The sequence below is a fragment of the Rutilus rutilus genome (genome assembly GCF_951802725.1).
Source record: "Rutilus rutilus genome assembly, chromosome: 9".
Taxonomy (NCBI): domain Eukaryota; kingdom Metazoa; phylum Chordata; class Actinopteri; order Cypriniformes; family Leuciscidae; genus Rutilus; species Rutilus rutilus.
In genome coordinates this window covers 23,989,845-24,009,877 of record NC_140223.1, presented here as the reverse complement: position 1 = coordinate 24,009,877, position 20,033 = coordinate 23,989,845, and positions in this window count along the sequence as shown.

The following is a 20,033-nucleotide window of genomic DNA, read 5'->3' as shown; positions in this document are numbered from 1 at the left end:
ATTTTAAAAAGACACTATAGTATCATGTCATACTACAAGGTCAAGTTGAAATGCTTTTGTCTTATATAGACAGTCATCTTACTGACATCATCCACATTATAACCCCTGAAGACAAATTATGTGAGAATGCAAAATCCTTTTCACAGGCTGGTAATGTTATGACACAGATTCTTGCATACCCTTTACACACATGCATATCACGTATACTAATTATATCCAGCACAAAAAAAAAAAGAAAAAAAAAGTGTACATCTGAAATGTTGCAGTTAAAATCAATTGTCAATTTTGAATTCATGGCGACTTGGCGACTAGCATGTTTTCCTTGAATAGAAAAGAGGGTTTATTGATTCCCAAAAGGGGAAAATGTAGTGATATAAGACAGAACTCACAAGACAGACATACTGACAGATATAAAAGCAAGGCTACAATATTTAACACTTTTCGTAGTACAAACCCGATTCCAAAAAAGTTGGGACACTGTACAGTTTGTGAATAAAAACAGAATGCAATGATGTGGAAGTTTCAAATTTCAATATTTTATTCAGAATACAACATAGATGACATATCAAATGTTTAAACTGAGAAAATGTATAATTTTAAGGGAAAAATAAGTTGATTTTAAATTTCATGGCATCAACACATCTCAAAAAAGTTGGGACAAGGCCATGTTTACCACTGTGGCATCCCCTCTTTTTATAACAGTCTGCAAACGTCTGGGGACTGAGGAGAGAAGTTGCTCAAGTTTAGGAATAGGAATGTTGTCCCATTCTTGTCTAATACAGGCTTCTAGTTGCTCAACTGTCTTAGGTCTTCTTTGTCGCATCTTCCTCTTTATGATGTTTTCTATGGGTGAAAGATCTGGACTGCAGGCTGGCCATTTCAGTACCCGGATCCTTCTTCTATGCAGCCATGATATTGTCACCGCTAGGGCCGAGGACAACCACCACTCCGGAGGAGCTACACCAAGACACACCAAAAGCCTGACAACGACGTGATGTAAAAGCTTGATTCTTTTTGTTGAATATAAAAACACTTTAAAAGGAATGTCACTGCCACAGAACTCTTCATAGGGGCCACTCATCGGAACGAGGCTTCAGTGGAGGAAGGCTCAGGTCAGCCGCCAGTTGATCACCTCAACTGGCGGGGGGGGGGGGGGGACGAGGGACAGATTGGTCCAGAGGCCAGGACCTTCAGATGGCAGGCAGCAGACCAACGCAAGTAGTGGACAGGACACAGGAGGCTACAGGTAAGGATCGACAGACGGTGGGTTTTCTCTTCTCACAGGACAGCATCAGATAACTGAGTGTCACCTCTCTTTCACAGGACAGCGGGGATTGGACGGAGGACCAGGACCTTTTGGTGGAGAGCAATGAGCAGTATATGGTAGGCAGAAGGCAATGACCATCAGATGGAATGCAGTAGTCAGCAGTAGGTGGCGGGCAGGGTACAAGGGACTACAGGTGGGTGGCAGCAGACAGTGGGCTTTCTCTTTTCACAGGACAGCATCAAATAACTGGGTGTCACCTTCCTTTCACAGGCCAGCGGCAGTTGGGGTGCAGCGACAGATAATAGGATCCCTCGCAGAGCAGCGATGGCAAAATGCAGTGGCGGATAACAGGTTCTCTATGTTCACAGAACAACAGTGGTGAATACAGAATCCAGCAGTTAACAACTGAGTCTTCTTTCCACCGAACAGCGATGGCAGAATGCAGCGGCAGATAGCAGTTTCTCTATGTTCACAGAACAGCAGTGGTGAATACAGAATCCAGCAGTTAACAACTGAGTCTTCTTTCCACAGAACAGCAATGGCAGCATGCAGTGACGGAAAACAAGTTCTCTATGTTCACAGGACAACAGTGGTGAGTACAGAATCCAGCAGTTAACAACTGAGTCTTCTTACCACATAGTAGCGAGGGCAGCATGCAGTGGCGGATAGCAGTTTCTCTATGTTCACAGAACAGCAGTGGTGAATACAGAATCCAGCAGTTAACAACTGAGTCTTCTTTCCACAGAACAGCAATGGCAGCATGCAGTGACGGATAACAAGTTCTCTATGTTCACAGGACAACAGTGGTGAATACAGAATCCAGCAGTTAACAACTGAGTCTTCTTACCACAGAACAGCGATGGCAGAATGCAGTGGCGGATAGCAGTTTCTCTATGTTCACAGGACAACAGTGGTGAGTACAGAATCCAGCCGTTAACAACTGAGTCTTCTTACCACAGGGTAGCGAGGGCAGCATGCAGTGGCGGATAACAGGTTCTCTATGTTCACAGAACAACAGTGGTGAATACAGAATCCAGCAGTTAACAACTGAGTCTTCTTTCCACAGAACAGCGATGGCAGCATGCAGTGACGGATAACAGGTTCTCTATGTTCACAGAACAACAGTGGTGAGTACAGAATCCAGCAGTTAACAACTGAGTCTTCTTACCACAGGGTAGCGAGGGCAGTATGCAGTGGCGGATAACAGGTTCTCTATGTTCACATTAATTCTTGGTACTCCACCAGACTAGACGGTCTCCGACTAAGCTTTCAGAGTGCTGGTAACATCAAACGTTCAAACACTCATGCATGTATCAAACCACTTTAAATATTCAACGTGCTCACTTCAATCGTCAGACACTACAATGACACACCGCTTAACAGTGAAAAGTGTACCTTCACTTCAGCTCGTCGGGGCCGGCAGATCCACTATGATGATACTTTCAAAAGGGAGACACCAAGTTCGACCAACAATCTGCAATTCAGACCCCACAAGGAAATGAAAAGTGGAATAAAGTCGTTATTTTTGTTTGTTTTTGTGCACAAAAAGTATTCTCGTCGCATGATAAACTTAATGTAGTGCCACTGTAGTTACTTGGACTATTTTAACGATGTTTTAATAACTATTCTGGGCCGGTGAGTTTCGGTCACACTGGAAGCCTATGGAGGAGTCAAAATTCTGTCAGATTTCATCAAAAATATCTTAATTTGTGTTCCGAAGATGAACGAAAGACTTACATGGTTGGAACAACATGAGGGTGAGTAATTACTGACAGAATTTTCATTTTTGGGTGAACTAACCCTTTAACCCTTAAACACATACCTTGGGCCCTATTTTAACGATCTGAAACGCAAGTATCAAACGCGAGACGCAAGTAACTTTGTGGGCGGATCACGGAAATCTAAAATGGATTGGTCTGAAGTAGCTTTATTAATCATAGGAGTGGTTTGGGCGTAACGTGAAATAAACCAATCAGAGCATCATCTCACATTCCTTTTAAGAGCAGGCGTGCTTGTTCCATGGCGGATTGCTATTATAATGGCGGATTTGTCAGGCGCACGCCAGGAGCGGTTCACAGCCGAGGAGACCGACGTTCTCGTCAGGGCCGTAAAAGACAGAGAAGTGACATTGGGGATGGAGAAACCCACCCAAATTAGCTTCGGTTAAAAAGGCGTATGATCATTTGGGTAAATGTGTAAGCTAGATTTATGCCTATTTTTTCACATCTTCATGGACACAACAATGATTTCCCTCGTGTGTTCATATTTTTCCTTGTAATAATGTAGCCTATGATTTGCAAAAATGAAAACTGCTGCTTCTGTGTAGATGAGAGAATCAAAGTGTATGCGTGTTATGCACACGTTACATTATTCAATTCAATTCAAATTTATTTGTATAGCGCTTTTCACAATACATATCGTTTCAAAGCAGCTTTACAGAAAGTGCATTTCAGAAATGTACATAGAAAAATACAGTTAGTTAATGTATTAATTTAGGGCATAACATATCGCCAGCGTTGAGTCGTCTCTTCACAGGCGTCGAGTCGTCTCTTCACAGGCTTCGAGTCGTCTCTGCACGGGTGTTGGGGCATCTGTAGTTTCCATGGGAGGCTGGATACAAACTGGAGCTGACGAACTAGCGTCCCGAGATAACAACAGAAAAGCAGATGGGAAATAATTAGCGTAGCTGCTGTTCATAATATTAATGCATTCAATCTGATTCAACTGTAGTATAAAAGGTCAGTATTATGTGAATGCTTGGCTAAAGAGATGCATCTTTAATCTAGTTTTAAACTGGGACAGCGAGTCTGAGCCTCGAACAATATCAGGAAGGCCATTCCAGAGTTTAGGAGCTAAATGTGAAAACGCCCTCCCTCCTTTAGTGGACTTAAATATCCTAGGAATGACCAGAAGCCTCGAATTTAGTGATCTTAAAGAGCGCGATGGATTGTAGGGCGATAGAAGTTCCGTTAAATACCCAGGAGCTAAACCATTTAGGGCTTTATAGGTCATTAGTAATACTTTGTAATTGATACGGAACTTAATATCAATTATTATGACCAAGCATGCGCCCTCAAAATAGCATCTGAATAACATGCGCAACGCGCTACTCACTTTAGACCAGGTTTTTCCTGATAGGGCCCCTTGTGTCTTTAGTGACCCGGGACATCATTCACTACCCTCTCCCTCAAACATTTTTTAAAGTTAGACATCAAACTTCAACTTAGTATTCCTCAATCAATTCATTCAATAGCACAGTGGTACAGTACGAAAGGGTGGAGCTAGACTCACTGCAGAAAGTTGATTGGTTGACAGAGTATCGTAACTTGCGCGTGCTACAAGGGGAATGACAACATAAGAAGCGCCATTTTTTTATATACAGTTGAAATATAATACTGTTATTGTGTCACAAAATGTAGTTTTAAGAGTTTTTCAGGTGAGAATGTAGTTGTTTAAAGCTCAAATCTGTGGTTTATTGATAAAAATTTATGAAAATTTGATCCAGGTTGTGAGATCCAGGTTGTGAGATCAAGGTTGTGAGATCCAGGTTGTGAGATCCAGGTTGTGAGATCTAGGCGATCACCGGGCGCTAGGCGCTCATGTACCCCGCCCTGGAGCAGCCTTTCCTCGGCTAGTCGTTCTGACATTTGCCGCTGACTCTGACATCTCAGTAGTAGTTAAACATGAGATATAATTCGTCTTTCTCCTGAGTCGGACTTGGCAAGTACGAACTTTGCGTACTTGGTATTGAGAAACGCCTATTGTCTGTGTTTGGCTTCTTGTGACAAACATGCCGAGAAGCAAGATCAAGATCTGCTGTATGTCATCCACTGTTGTTTATGTCGTTTTCTTCTTCGCGCGAAAAGGACGTTGATTGCTTTTTTCCGGCATAGGCTACACCACGCCTATCAAGTAAGGGTACTGTTGGCAGTGGAAACGCTAGCCGATTCGTGGTTTACCGACCCGAACCGTACTGTACTGTACTGTGCCGTACCGTACCGCTCAGTGGAAATGAGCCATAACTGTCAAAAGATGAAGAAGAAAATGAAGACGGACGACAGTATTACAAAACATAAACAAGGTTTTATTACACTAGAAGGTAGCAGGCGTAACAGCGTGCACTAATACAAATAACAACTGAAGCGTGAACAAGGAGGAACTTAAATAAACAGTGGTGACGAACTAAATGATGAGCAGCTGAGGTGAAGGGTTAGTGTCCATGGAAACAAATGAGTGGCAGTGAAAGTGAAACTAATAACGAACGGGTCCAGATATCAGACAGGGATTGTCTGTGGCGAAGGTGGAGTGACGACTTACCCAGGGGGAGCCAATGGGACGAGGGTGTCTGATGAAGCCGAAGGTGGGAGAAGCCAGGGCGATGCCGAAAGGTTGACGGGCCAAGATGATCAAGGTGATCAGAGGCCGGAGGCAGAGCCACAGGATCCACTCACTCAGGCACTGATGGAGGTTGCTCAACCTGAATAAGTGTCAAAAAAGTTCTTAGTGCTGTCTGGAAAGAGCGATGAAGGTTCCGGACAAATAAACAAATTACCGTCAAAACAGTCCACAGCGCTGTCTAGGAACAGTAATGAGGAACATGAAATGGGGTGGGATAGGGTGGGAGACGATACCTCTGTACTGAAGTCCATCAGCCAGTCCTCAGTCTCCATTTCCACCAATACACTCACCCACAGATGTGGTGGGTTCACACACCCCAGGTCAGACTCACTGGGGGACTCCTCTTCCGGGGTGAGGGTTGGCGTTTTCCTCTTATCCCCAGGCTCTGGCTGATGTGTCACGGCGTGTGGAAGCTCTCCGTCTCCAGGGGGCTCACACGATTCCTGCGTGGTAGTAGGTGGTGAAGCAGTATCTGGGTCCAGCTGTGTTCTGGAGCGGGGGTAGACACTCTCCAGACACTGGATGATGGTGTCCCTCCAGCTTAGTCCAGAGGTGTCTGGGAGGGGAAGTTTTCAGTAAAAACAAAAAAAATATCAACGCTCTCCTGGGCACTCAGCGGCATAATCCATCTTTTGATGGTCAGTCCATCTGTCACAAGATTAAGATGAAGAAGATTCCATTGTTTTCAATACAAAAAGTCTTTAATAATAATAAAGTAAACTCTGGTAAATACAGGTGTTTGTGTCTGCATTTGTTTCACGCACACCCTGTTACACCAGTGTTTACTTTATTATTATTAAAGACTTTTTGTATTGAAACCAATCTGATACATGTCGATGTCTGATACATAATTAAGTGTTCTTTCACTCATAGTTACCACAGGCAGAAAACAAATTAATAGGAAATATCATCAGCAAAACTTGAAATGGCTCAGAGATTCACTGCAGAGAAAGTACTGAACGCAATAAAATATTAGTGTCACTGTCACTGGTGGATCTGGGGCCTGTACCATGAAGCCGGATTAGGTGGCTAGCCAGCTATGTTTCAGCTTAGTTTCCGCCAACCCGGGGTTTTAGGTACTATGAAAGTAGCTCGGCTTTAATCGGTGTTCGTTGCCATGGTATCTTATGCTGCACGGCTAACCTGCTCCGGGGCAGGCTATGTTCTGGATTCGAGATCTCAGACTGAAGTTTGACCAATCAGCTGAGAGCAAAGAAACATATAGGTGACGTAACTTATTCCCAGTGTCTGTATGGCTTCACATTTTCTTCCAAATCCGGTGGACATCTCAGCGCAAATTGTTAGACGAGCACTTCGTAGAGAAAGAGTTTATAGCCAGACAAAATTCCCTTGCCTTTCCTGATAGTTACTTGTATGAAAAAGATAACGATTTTCCGCGGAAGGAATGTCTTATCTTTGCGAACTTCTTGAGCCGCACATAAAGAATTTAACACGTCGAATTCATGCACTTACTGTACCGCAAATGGAATTGCGTTAAGGTTTTTTTTTTTTTTTTTTGCAAGAGTGGTAGGCTATATACTTTCACGGATCACGGTGGGTGACGCACAGAAGCTAGGGGAAAACACGGTTTGTCGAACCATTCGCAAGGGTCCTCGCTCTGCAGGAGTGAATAGTTTCATTAATAGTGTTCCCCGGACATTTATCGACAATATCCATAAAAGAGGGCTTTTATAAAATTGCCGGTAAGATTGATAGGGTGACATCACATGAACACTTTTTTTTTTTTTTTTTTTTTAAGCAAATTTCACAAATGTAGCCTACTATACAATACAATACATGTTAAGAATTATTATAAATCTTTTTTATTATTATTCTGTTAATCTTATGATATGATTCCCTAGAGTCATTGCATGTATGCAGTCTATTGCTCCAATCTCCACTGCTCTAGGGGAACATGAGGCAGATTATGTATTAACCTATTAAGGAAGTCCTATCACAGCCTTAATGTTCAGGTAGAGATGATGTGAATATGTGAGATGATTATTTTCTGTGAGATGAATCTTTAAATTAATAGTAACATTAACAGATATAACAATGATCTACTAAACATTTCATCTGCAGATGACTTGTGGTCACGAACATATCACGAACATATGATCACAAGCTTGGATGCCAAATGGCCTGACTCAGTGCATGACTCACAAATTTTCCGTGATTCTGTGTTGTGTCAGCACTTTGAGGAAAGCAAGTTAAATTTGGTACAGTACAAAACACTGTTAATTTGAACTGAGATAGAAAACCCCCCTATCATGACCCTCAGACAGGGCCACAGCACCGCTTCAATGTGGCCCTCAGTAAAACCAGAGTGAAGATAGAGATGACCTTTGGCCTCCTAAAGGCACATTTCAACTGTGTTCGGCGCTTAAGAGTCACCAGAGCGGGCATCAGAGATAGTGGCTGCATGTGCCATTCTGCACAATATAGCCACCAGTAGAAAGGAGTGAGAAACACCACAAAACCAGCTTCTCCCCGATGAAACTGACCCGATCACACTTGACCACCCAGCTGGTGCAGATGTAGATGCAATCACCATACAATATTACACTTAATAAAAGCACATTGAAACTGCAGATAGGTCTCACTGTTTTATTGGTTTTGTGGGATGGGAGGAAGGAAGGGAGGGAGGGAGGGAGGGAGAAAGAGAGCAAGAGAAAGTTGCATTACTAAAGTGTTACTTGGTTAAATAAGTTCACATACTGAGAACAGTTTTATCCAGTTGTTTGATCTCCAATTTATTTTTTGAATTTTTTTGGAGACTCCTCAGCTCACAGTCCAGCTCGAGTCCCCTTTAGTGAACAGTCTAGTTCAAAACTCCTTTAGTGTGCAGTCTAGTTCGAGTCCCCTTTAGTGTGCAGTCTAGTTCGAGTCCCCTTTAGTGTGCAGTCTAGTTTGAGTCTCCTTTAGTGAACAGTCTAGTTCCGAGTCTCCTTTTTTACAGGGCCCTGACTGAGTCTGTTTCCACCTAAAACATAATTCCACCACAAACATGATCATTACAAGTTTTCTGGAGGCTCAAAAAAAAAAAAAAGTTCCTTGACTTCCTACAAACACAGGACTGACTGTAATTTATGTCAAGGGTTTTAAATCCTTACCTTGTTCACATTTCTTCTGAAGGCCATTGAGGTAGAGGCCTCAGTTTCTGGGGCAGGTTGTGAAAAACCCTACAATAAAAGATGTGTAAGGGCCAGTCCATTTTTTATGCCACACATTCAAATGTTTGCCATAATAAAAAGCCCAGTGCATTCACATCAGCAACTGTCTGAGAACACACAGACAGAGTGTCTTCATTTTTTCCACCTTAATAAATAAAAGTAGGTCAATATAAAGCATAATTGTTGTAAAGCAGGTTATGTTTGGTGTTCTGTCTGCTGCATACTGACCTCTGTGTGGGAGACTGTGTGTGTGTGTGTGTGTGTGTGTGTGTGCTGGCTTCAACAGGGACACTGTATTTCCCTGCAGAACATACAGTCAGCCATATTTAAAACTTAAAAGTAGTAATGTATTGCACACGTACCCAGTGTTACTTGCTTAGAGGAGCCAGCACCAGGGTCAGATTGTACAGCACCTGTAATCACATCCATAATCGGCCGTCCCTTATTGCTACTCAGAGCCAACTCCAACTCCAATAGCACAGTGTATTCTGGTTTTCTGAATTTAACTCTTTATTTCTGTTTGCTGCAAACAAGTGTTTGTGATAAAATGTTCACAAAAATAATAAAAGGTTGTGGTAAATACTCACCACTTTGAATTATATTTTTATATTTTGTCTTTATCTGCTGCCAAGAACATTTGGAGTTGGGTGCATCAAAAAAAGAAAGAAAGAAAAAAGAATATTAATCTCTTAGTACATACATGCACATTTTTTATATATATTATAAAAATAGGCTATAGGCTATATTACACATATAGGCTACACATACATATACATAATTTTACATAAATATAGAACGTAGGCTTTTTGTTTAACTTACACATTAACAATCAGCAATCTTTCTCCAACAGTCTTCTCTTGCTTTGGCAGCAGAGACCGTATTGTTTCGAGGTTGAAATACATATTTAAATTCATCGTAATTATGAATGATTATCTCTTGCTCCTCCGCGGAAAAATATATCGCTCTCGCTCTACCCGCGATTGGTTGTTCAGTGTCGACGTCACTCTTTTATGTGCACGCGCGCGTGGAGTAATCATAGCTTAAGATCAAAGCCTGAGTTGACAGAGAAAGTCGATGAGCTGCATCATGGTACCAATAAAGCCTGATTGCATCGGTTTGGTTTTGTCAACTCAAAACTAATCCTGTAACCCCGAGTTTGTTCAGCTATCTTCATGGTACAGGCCCCTGGTGAAGAAAGCTGTCAGTGATCAAAATATTGATTTTGAATGCTGAAAATTATAGTTTTGAGAATATGTATGAGATCGCAAATATGAGCCAGATGCTGAATGTACTGGGAAATGAGCTCTGACAAAAACAGTGATGATGGTATAAAACATATGCTCAAACTCTTCCAAGCTCCAAAAGGTTACAAAATAGGCTTTATTTTTGTCAGGGTTTCTGCACACTCCGCCCACTCGTTCACTCTCCCCTGATTACTGATTCACCTCACCTGCACCTCATCATCAGCAGTATCCTATATAACACCACTTCACCTTCAGGTCACTGTCTGGTCTTGTCTATACCAAGACATGCTAGACTCACTCCCAAGACTTACCTGGTCTACTTCCCTGCGATACTCATCTTCAGTCTGTGTTCCTGTTTACCATCTGCCATCACCGCTGATCTCCTTCATCCTCAGTTCACCAGCCTGGTCTCCCTCCATCTGCAAAAGACATTCTGTTAATTCTCCAGCTAAGTTCATTTATCAACTCATTACAATATCTGATGTTTCTGAGCTTCTGTTCAAAATAAAACTACTGTTTATTTTACTCGCCTGTCTGACTCATCTCTAAACCTGACAATTTTATTCTTCTGTACTTGTTACTCTAATATCAGGAGTTTTATATTATCGCAACAGGTAGAGATCAATCCATGTTAGATATAGATCCAGGTCGCTAAAGATGAAACATGGCTGGCGAAACATTCATGCATTAAGGGTTATGGGGGCTTCCCTAAGTCTGGGGTAGCAGATTCCAAGTGACTAAGGGTGTTGCATTTATTATGCCACTTTTTTAATGCCCTCCCCTCGCTAACTTCTCTCTTACTCATTCACTTAGATGTATGACATTGCTTATGTTGCAGGAGTGCCCACTACTGGATTGGCTGATAACACGCGTCAGTCAAAGTTATGATCAATTGGAAAATGGCAGCTTCAACAGAAGGCTAGCTATACTACTGGTCCACGGAGCTGTTTAGATGACATATGGAAAATCCTGCTCGGCCTCACAAAAAATAACCATATTCTTTCTGGAAATATAATTGTAACGTACTGAAATAGACAGCAATTGAATTTAGACACATTCAGACACACATTTAATTTAATTATGAGAAATATCTATTTTGTATAATATAATTTATATTTTGACAGGGTCAGCAGAGAAGGCCCTGATGGCCCTGACAGCCCACCACTGCAATATGGGGAGGCTGCAGACCTGGAGCTGGTAGATATACGCCCCAGGCAGTTTTACACCTCTGTTGTACCTGATGTGTCCAGTAGGGGGACATACTGTGAAATAAATTAAGCGTAAGCGTCAGTTCTGGCAGGCCAGGTCGTCAAGATGCTGCTAACGCTATTGGCCAACAACACGGTCTCATCAGCTGATTCTGCTTAGCTGAGATGCACTCCTAACTGCTGATGCTAGCTGCTTTGCAGCCCGCCACCTCCCCAGCTCCTCCTTGTCGTGTATAACGTGGCATTTGCTTTTCTGTCATCGTTGCTGCTCTGTTCATAGGGGGAATAGTTCAACTCTCCCAGTCCTAAACTGTGTGAGCGTTCCCTATGCTGCTGCTGTCTGAACAGAGCCATACCGCCAAAATTTAATTCAGATTTATCAACTTGAATTGCAATTTATTCAATAAAAATTTCCTAAATCATTTTTATTGTCATGTGTGTTCTTGACTTAATGGACCTGACAGAACATCATTAAATCGACGCTCGAAACTTACACATTAATAACCGTCCCGTCCATAGACTTTGTGTTTTTTGTTCATGTAAATATAAACGTTACAGTGTAGATCTCTACGGATTAAAATATCTGTAGATATTCAGTTGGGCTTCACTCCCTTCACTCAGCCTACAGAAGACTATTTGTTTTTGTGAATTAAAAAATTCATAATACACATAGTTGGATCAGATGACAAGTGATATATGACCTACTGTAGAATAGTTACAGTCACCGTAGGTTATACAGGAGACTGAGTGAAATATGTTGTGAATTTAGGCTATATAAAGTTACATTCAGATATTAACCATATTTAGCCCACAGTACCGTGTAATCATATGGATCCTCTATGAAATATCTGCTGTACCATTCTCTATTGGTCGTCATACAGCTACAAAACAGTGTTCTACATAGCATTTTATGAAGATGAACACAATTTATCCCTTTTCTAAAATTCCAAGGGCCATTTAGAAGAAAGAGACAATGTTGTTCACAAATTATTTATTAACACCATTTATGAATTATGATGACTCCCCAATGGCTTGCCACTCTTCTTTAACTGTTTTTTTTTATCCTCCTGTCAAAGTGCTCCTGCTCACTGATAAAAAAAAAATTAAACATTAAAAAAATGTAAAAGGTGAATTTGATCTTGGCACCGTGGGTGTGTGTTGGTGTGCTGCTCAGAATTGATGTCAGTTGAGTGTGGATAGCATCAATTTGCTCCTGATCTTCAAAGTACAACGGCACAGGCACTTGTTGGTGGAACACTTTTGGAAAAAGTGTCAAGCCACTTTGATTTCTTAAGCCTTTAAGCCTGCTATTTGTGGTGTTCTTGTTGTTCTTTAAAAAATTAAGGACTGATGTGTCTGGCCTTATATTCACTGTTTGCACGTCAAAGATCAGGCAATTTCAACTGATAATTGTGTGTTCGTAGAGTACCATCAAAACTAAAGGAGAGGGCCGAAATTGATCACTGAGAGATAAACAAGAATCTTTTGCCTAAATCTGATAAAATCAAATAATGATTGTATGAAACAAAGAAACATCCAAACTCAGAATTCTACCCTATTTGTTTAGTAACCATGGTAATTTCATTTAGAACTTTTTAAAATCTTAAGTGAAGAATTAAGATAGCAAGTTTCTGTAATACAGCCTGTGGTGATTTTCTCAAAAATAACCACAGGCTGTATTACCCAAATATATACTTTTTGTATATATGCAAAGTTCTGTCATGAAACTCCTTAACTCAACCTGCTTGCAATCACACCATTCTTTATAAGGCACAGCTGATTGGTTCCTTCTATAACAGTAGCCAATGAGCTCCCTGCTCAACCTTCAAATACTTGGTTAGCATTTGCTGTAGCAGTTGCAGCGCACTTTCAGAAACCCTCCACCTTCCACCTGTATTTGCTACCGAACATTCATGTTCTCTGTATTGTACAGCAGCAGCATGTCTTACTTCCTCACAGCAGTGTGTGTTTTAGTCTCCTGAGTTTCTATGACCTGTGATCTATTGATTTTTTGGATTAAAGACGTTTGTATGATATAGCCTACTCCTGCATAGTGCACTTTGGACAGCCACCATTCTGTGATAGTATGTAAGAAAGATCTTCATATAATTTAAATCTAGTGATGCTTTATTGCTCCTTATGCCATGGTGACTGAATTTAAATAAGGCCTAGACTCAAGGATCAGACTCAAATCCGTGTCTAGAGTGTGTTCACATGGCAGCTTGGACAATTATGTAAATGTTATAATGCATTGAAAATATAATGATATCTGTGTGATATACAGTATATAGCCTAAACTTCAAATAAAATATATTTAACTCTTTTAATGGCCATCACTCCACAATAACTGCCTAAATGAATCCCTATTTTGTAAATGTATAAATACAATTACTCAAAAAAGAAATATTATTGGTAAGGTTTCCACTTAATCAGTAGGCCTACATTATATTTTTAGAATACTGAATCTGAATAATAAACCAAATCTGAATAATATAAAATACTCACCCTGGCATATATTTATTGGGCCATTGGGACTTTTGGTTAGACCATTTCATCATCTTGAAACATCTTAATGAGACCTGTGGGAGAGTTTTTTAATGGCATCCAGTTTTGTTTATCACATATCATAAACCCTTGATAAATCTCTTAAATCGCTTCAAATAGACTTGCCAATTAGGTTTATCCAACTCCCTAATAGCAAACAATGTTGCTAATAAAACTTTGGGGATTTGTGAGCCTACTGAAAATTATTCTAAATATTTTTTTTAATCATAACAACAATTTCTTAAACAACAAACTTTGGAAAAACAGTTTTTGCACACTTGCTTTCAAGAAATATTCCCATCATGAACTAAAACATGTTATTGTCAGATATCAGGCTTTACTTCACAAATTTCTGCATCCTGTTGTTTGTACTGAGAATGCATAACATGAACAAATTCAGTCACTGAACAACTTATAAATCCGTATCATTATAATCACCATTATACACTTAAAAATAAAGGTTCCAAAGTAGGCTGTAAAATAACCATTTTGGGTTCCACAAAAATACCTTTCAATATTTCTTTATAGAAATATTATAATCTAAATAATCACTGTAAAGAAACATTTGTGCAATGCAAAAGTTCCATAGATGCTAATAAAGAACCTTATTTGTGACCCTGGACCACAAAACCAGTCAAATGGGTCCATTTTTTTAAATTGAGATGTATACATCACCTGAAAGCTGAATAAATAAGCTTCCCATTAATGTACGGTTTGTTAGGATATAACAATATTTGGCCGAGATACAACTATTTGAAAATCTGGAATCTGAGGTTGCAAAAAGAATCTAAACATTGAGAAAATCGCCTTTAAACTTGTCCATTTATGTTCGCGATTGTGCTGCATTCACTCACAAAAAGAAATGTTTTATATATTTATGGTAGGAAATTTACTAAATATCTTCATGGAACATGATCTTTACTTAATATCCTAATGATTTTTGGCATAAAATAAAAATCAATAATTTTGACCCATACAATATTGGCTATTGCCACAAATATACCTGTGCGACATGTGACTGGTTTTGTGATCCAGGGTCACATTTGTGTCTTGCAAATCGTATAACAGGCTCATTTATTCCTTAGCACATTGGCACAGAGCTCCTTGACCTTGATTTGAGGGTGTCAGATTAGTTAGACATATAAAAAGAAATGTATTGAGAAGCACAGGTCTAAAAGAATCCAGTTACCAAAGATTCTCTAGTTTATTTCAATGAAAACACTGACCCTACTGGGACTAAAGACCAGAAAGGAATCATATTAATTAAGTCTGTGAAACATTGGTCAGGGGACAGCCACTGTGAGCTGATTATGACTAAGGGTCTGAATTGAGTAAGTGAATTAAGCCTCAGGTCAATTTAAATGAATGTAGAGTAGGCCACTTGTGGATTAGAGAGGCCTAAGTGGAACCAGGAGTTCAGAGTTACTGAACATTGTCCCTGCTGGTAGAGTTTGTAAATTCACCTACACCAAAATGTGTCCAAAATGTGTTTTTACATTGAAAGCATTGACATTAGCAATGTACTTTGATAAAATACTTTTGTATGTCTAATTTTCTCATTTTTCTATGGGTTCATAGAAACAAAACAGACATTTCCATGTTGTTTCTGTCTGTTGCAGTTCTAATACAGAGTGATCAGTGACATGATATGTATGGGTCAGATGATTGGCTCAAAAGATGTTTCTGAATTCAGTGATCATGACATAAAGATGGCAGCATTCAAGATATTTACCAGGCCATGTCGGCAACTGAGATGAATGGGGGTGCCAAAATATCCAGGTACATTAGCACTCAAAAAAATTTGACTATTATGCTGCACATAATGTGCACATGCATGTGAGTTTTAGGATTGTGCATTATAATAGTCACATTTTTTGAGTTGCTGCCATCTTTATGTCATGATCAATGAGTTAAGAAACATCTTTTGAGCCAATCATCTGACCCATTCATATCATGTAACTGATTACTCTGTATTAGAACTACAACAGACAGAAACAACATAGAAATGTGCTGCATGTGGAACTGTAAACAGTTTGAGTCTTATTTCTGGAATTTCTGAAAAGAAAGAAAAAAAAGAAACAATGTTCAAATCATTTCAAATATTGTAGAGGTAGAAGGATCTCCTTAGCTTTACAGGGAAAAACAATACATATTTTCTGTTGTATTATTTCCAGTAGGCCTCTTGAGTGTATTAGTGTCCAGGGAACACATTAATTGGCTCTCTTGGACCTCATCTCAGGTCTGCGTTGTTTTTGTTACTGTTTCTGTTAGCAGCGAGATCATTGTCGCAACTGTTCCATAATAATGACTGTATTTGTTATTTCATACAGACAAACAAAACAACTGTAATGTAAAAAGAAAAGTCTGAAAATAAAATCATATTTAACCCATTTGTGGCCAAATTTTTCTGAATGGTTTCATGCATATAATCGTGTTAATAGTGTCCTATGTGAACATGTTTTCACAAGTTTTTTTTTTTTTTTTTTTTCTTGAAAATCATATTTGAATGTGTGGCAACTGTAGTTGCCGGTGGGCAAATATGTTGTATGCACCCCCTCAATGTAAAATATGAATAGGAGGAGAACATTTGGCATTTACCTCAAAATAACTGCTTTCAACAGATCAATCTTTATTCATAAACAAATTTATTATGTATAAAAGTCGAAGAACATTTGATGCAAACCAAAAAAAAACTGCATCTAGCTTATAATCTCTTGAATATGAAAACACAACAAACAACAAATCCATTTGCCTTAACCCCTGTGTGCTGTTCAGGGTCTTTTTGACCCACATTTCTAACTTTCATTCATGGGGATAACATGGATAATTTGACATGGTTTAGTGTAAGAGTTTTGCCAATCTTTTGGAAAATGCTGTTTTAAAAGTAACAAATGATCACTTTAGACCAGTAGATGGCTGCAGAACTATTTGCTATTTGACTAACTGAAAGACATCTTTTCACAAGTTTTTCCAGTTGTATTCATATCTACATATTATGAAATCACACTTATAATAATAAAATGTACTTTTTGTCAAAGTTTAGGCACTTTTTGTACTGAAAAAAAAAATCTGTTTTTCAGTAATGTTATATTATGATTAGAATCAAATTAATTTTATCAGAAACAACACAGAACACACATAGACAGAAATGAATTGGCACACTTTAAATTTGTAGAATTATATGAAAAACAGATGTTTGAAATAAATGATAAACTCTAAAAACTCCAACTTTTCTCTTTGTAACATCCTGATCAGGTTTGATTCTAATCATAATGTAACATTATTGAAAAACAGATTTTTTTTTTAGTACAAAAACTGCTAAACTTTGACAAAAAGTAACTTTTATTGTTATAATTGTGATTTCATTATAATGTGAATCTAACTGGAAAAACTTGTGAAAAGATGTCTTTTAGTTTGAAACTTTTAGTACTTTTAGAGCTCTGCAGCCATCTACTGGTTAACGTGATTTTTTATTTTTTATTATCCATGTTATCCCCATGAATGAAAGTTAGAAATGTGGGTATTTTATAAGGCGAATTTTACATAAAAAGATTTTTTTCTTTTTGGAGAATTTTTCTTTTCTTTTTTTGAACATTTTGAGAAGTAAAAATGTCCAAATGTGGAGTAAAAACATTAATAAACTGAGTAAAATTACATTTGTTTAAAATATATATATTGTTACAAAATTACATTTTGTTGCCTGGGGTCTCTCAGACCCTAAACAGCCTGACTGTAAACCGCAAACGAACAGCGCACAAGGGTTAAAGTTGTGGAACATAGTGCAGAACAAAGTGCAGCCATAACAGGGCATTGTGTATCAAAACGTTAAATGAAAATAAATAAATACAAATAAATAGAATGAAGAAAAAAAAAATATATATAACAAAACAAAAAAAAAGGCAAATAACAAAAATAACAGTACATACAGACGATTTATGAACAGTAGAGGTGTAATTTAAAGGGTTAAGTTATGTTTATGCACTGAACAAGACCAATAACCTTGATTTATTAACCTATTAACACAGTATACCCCATTTTCCCATGATATACTGTATGTACTTACAAGGCATTTGCCCACCGGCAACTATAGTTGCCGCTTGGACTTTTGCCTAAGTGTACAAAAAACTTTAGATCTCTTGTAAGATTTGTTTTGTTTGGATGATTCTAGAGACCTTCATGATTATGTAGATATGTATATGTCAACAAAAAATACTTATTAGTAACATGAAAATGACCTTTCTTTGGGAGGGTTTGCCTTCGCCATGCTTCCTGGAAGTAGGGGTAGGAAGTTGACAGCCTCGTGTGACAAGGAGGAAGTGAATACCTTTTTTTTTTCTTGAAATCCTTTATTTGGTTGTTTGCTTGCATGTCATTGAGAAATAAAACATGGACTACATCTAGAAAAATACTTACAAAAGGAAAATGACAACTATGCACTGCGGTAACTATAGTTGCCGGTGGGCTTATTAATAATGACAATAGCAACAGCACTTACTAACATTGATAGACCTGAAAATGTTTGCCTGAGTTAAACTATCAAAGATGTTTTGTGAAGCATAATATGAAATAATAAAATAATACACTTTAAAAAATGAAATAAAGTGAAGTAAAATACAATAAAAGTATATTCTTTAGATTGTACATTATTTAATCATGTGTTATGGAGATGTTTTCAATCATTCACATGTAAAAAATAAAAAGTTGAGTAAAAAGTTGAGTATCCACGGCTGGACCTCATGTTGTAGAATCACAGGACTAATATCATTAATAATATGAAATGAGTATTTCAACTCCCATATAATCAGTGATTAGATTCTAGTTGAAATCAGTGAATCAGGCCCCTAGATGATGATTATGTCCCCATCAATAGTTAACCAACATCATCGGGCCCTGTTCATCGTATGTAGATTACTCAGTTATCTGGATTTTACTGTTGACGATTTGACGTGATCAGGGATGGGCAGTATTTCAGATACATGTATTTAAAATACGTATTTTAAATACAAAATACTATTTTGTATTTTGTATTTTAAAGCCTTTGGAAAAAAATCAAATGTAATTTGTATTAAATACATTTAAGATGAGTATTTTTGTATTTTCAAAATACATAAAATACTTTTTGCCAGTCAACCTCTTTATCAGGGTATTGATTTTGTGCATCAAAGTTCAGACATTCACTAACTCAGCATTGGATCAGCGATTTTTTTTTTGGAATAAGGTGAGAATGTCATGATCAATTCTACTTGTTGATTTAAGTTAATATAGTGCATTATTCACGTCAGTTAACATGAAAGAATAAAAGAGCACAGACAAGTGGGAAAATAGCATTAGCCAATCAGTCTTGACCGGTTGTTGATTTTTATCAACTAGCTTGTCAAATGTGTTTAAAGCATTACTGCATGTTAGGGCTGGGTGATATGACACTACATATCATAGTGATATAAAGTGTGAATTGATGGAACTTTTTCTAAATCGTTTACATAGATAGGCCTATTTGTGGGGTAAGCAAATTTATCCGTGCAGCTTTTAGTGGGCAGGAAAAGAAGCACTGATGAATGATACACCACAAAAATCTTCAGCTTTTAGTTTTATTGTACATAAAAAATAATAATAAAAAAGGGGTAAATAGTGTCAAATGAATCTAAATTAATTCTAATTTTACATTTTAGATGCACTTTCTAATTTTAATAAACTTATAGAAACAAATAAACAAATAAAAAACAAACATGATATTGTTACTGTGAAGTAAAATTGAGATTTTGGTCATATCGCCCACCCATATTCTTTGCTAGATAGCAGAAAAGGTTCCCACTGTTTTACATACAGTATAATTTTTTTAATAGTGTTCACCTCAAGCAATAGACTACATTGTAACCAGAAATAAGTATATAAATGGCTGCTGTTTTGCATAAGTTTATTTGTAATTGCAAGAAAGAAAGAAAGAAAGAAAGAAAGAAAGAAAGAAAGAAAGAAAGAAAGAAAGAAAGAAAGAAAGAAAGAAAGAAAGAAAGAAAGAAAGAAAGAAAGACAAAGGGCAGAGATGAGGTTAGGAATGAAAAGTCAGTAGGCCTATGTAGTTTCTTCATTCACTGTGACCTATACCTGCACTGGATGGCCAATTTCACATGTATTTTGTGTGTTTTCAAAATACAAAATACTGTATTTTGTATTTGTATTTTAAATACATTTCCATGTATTT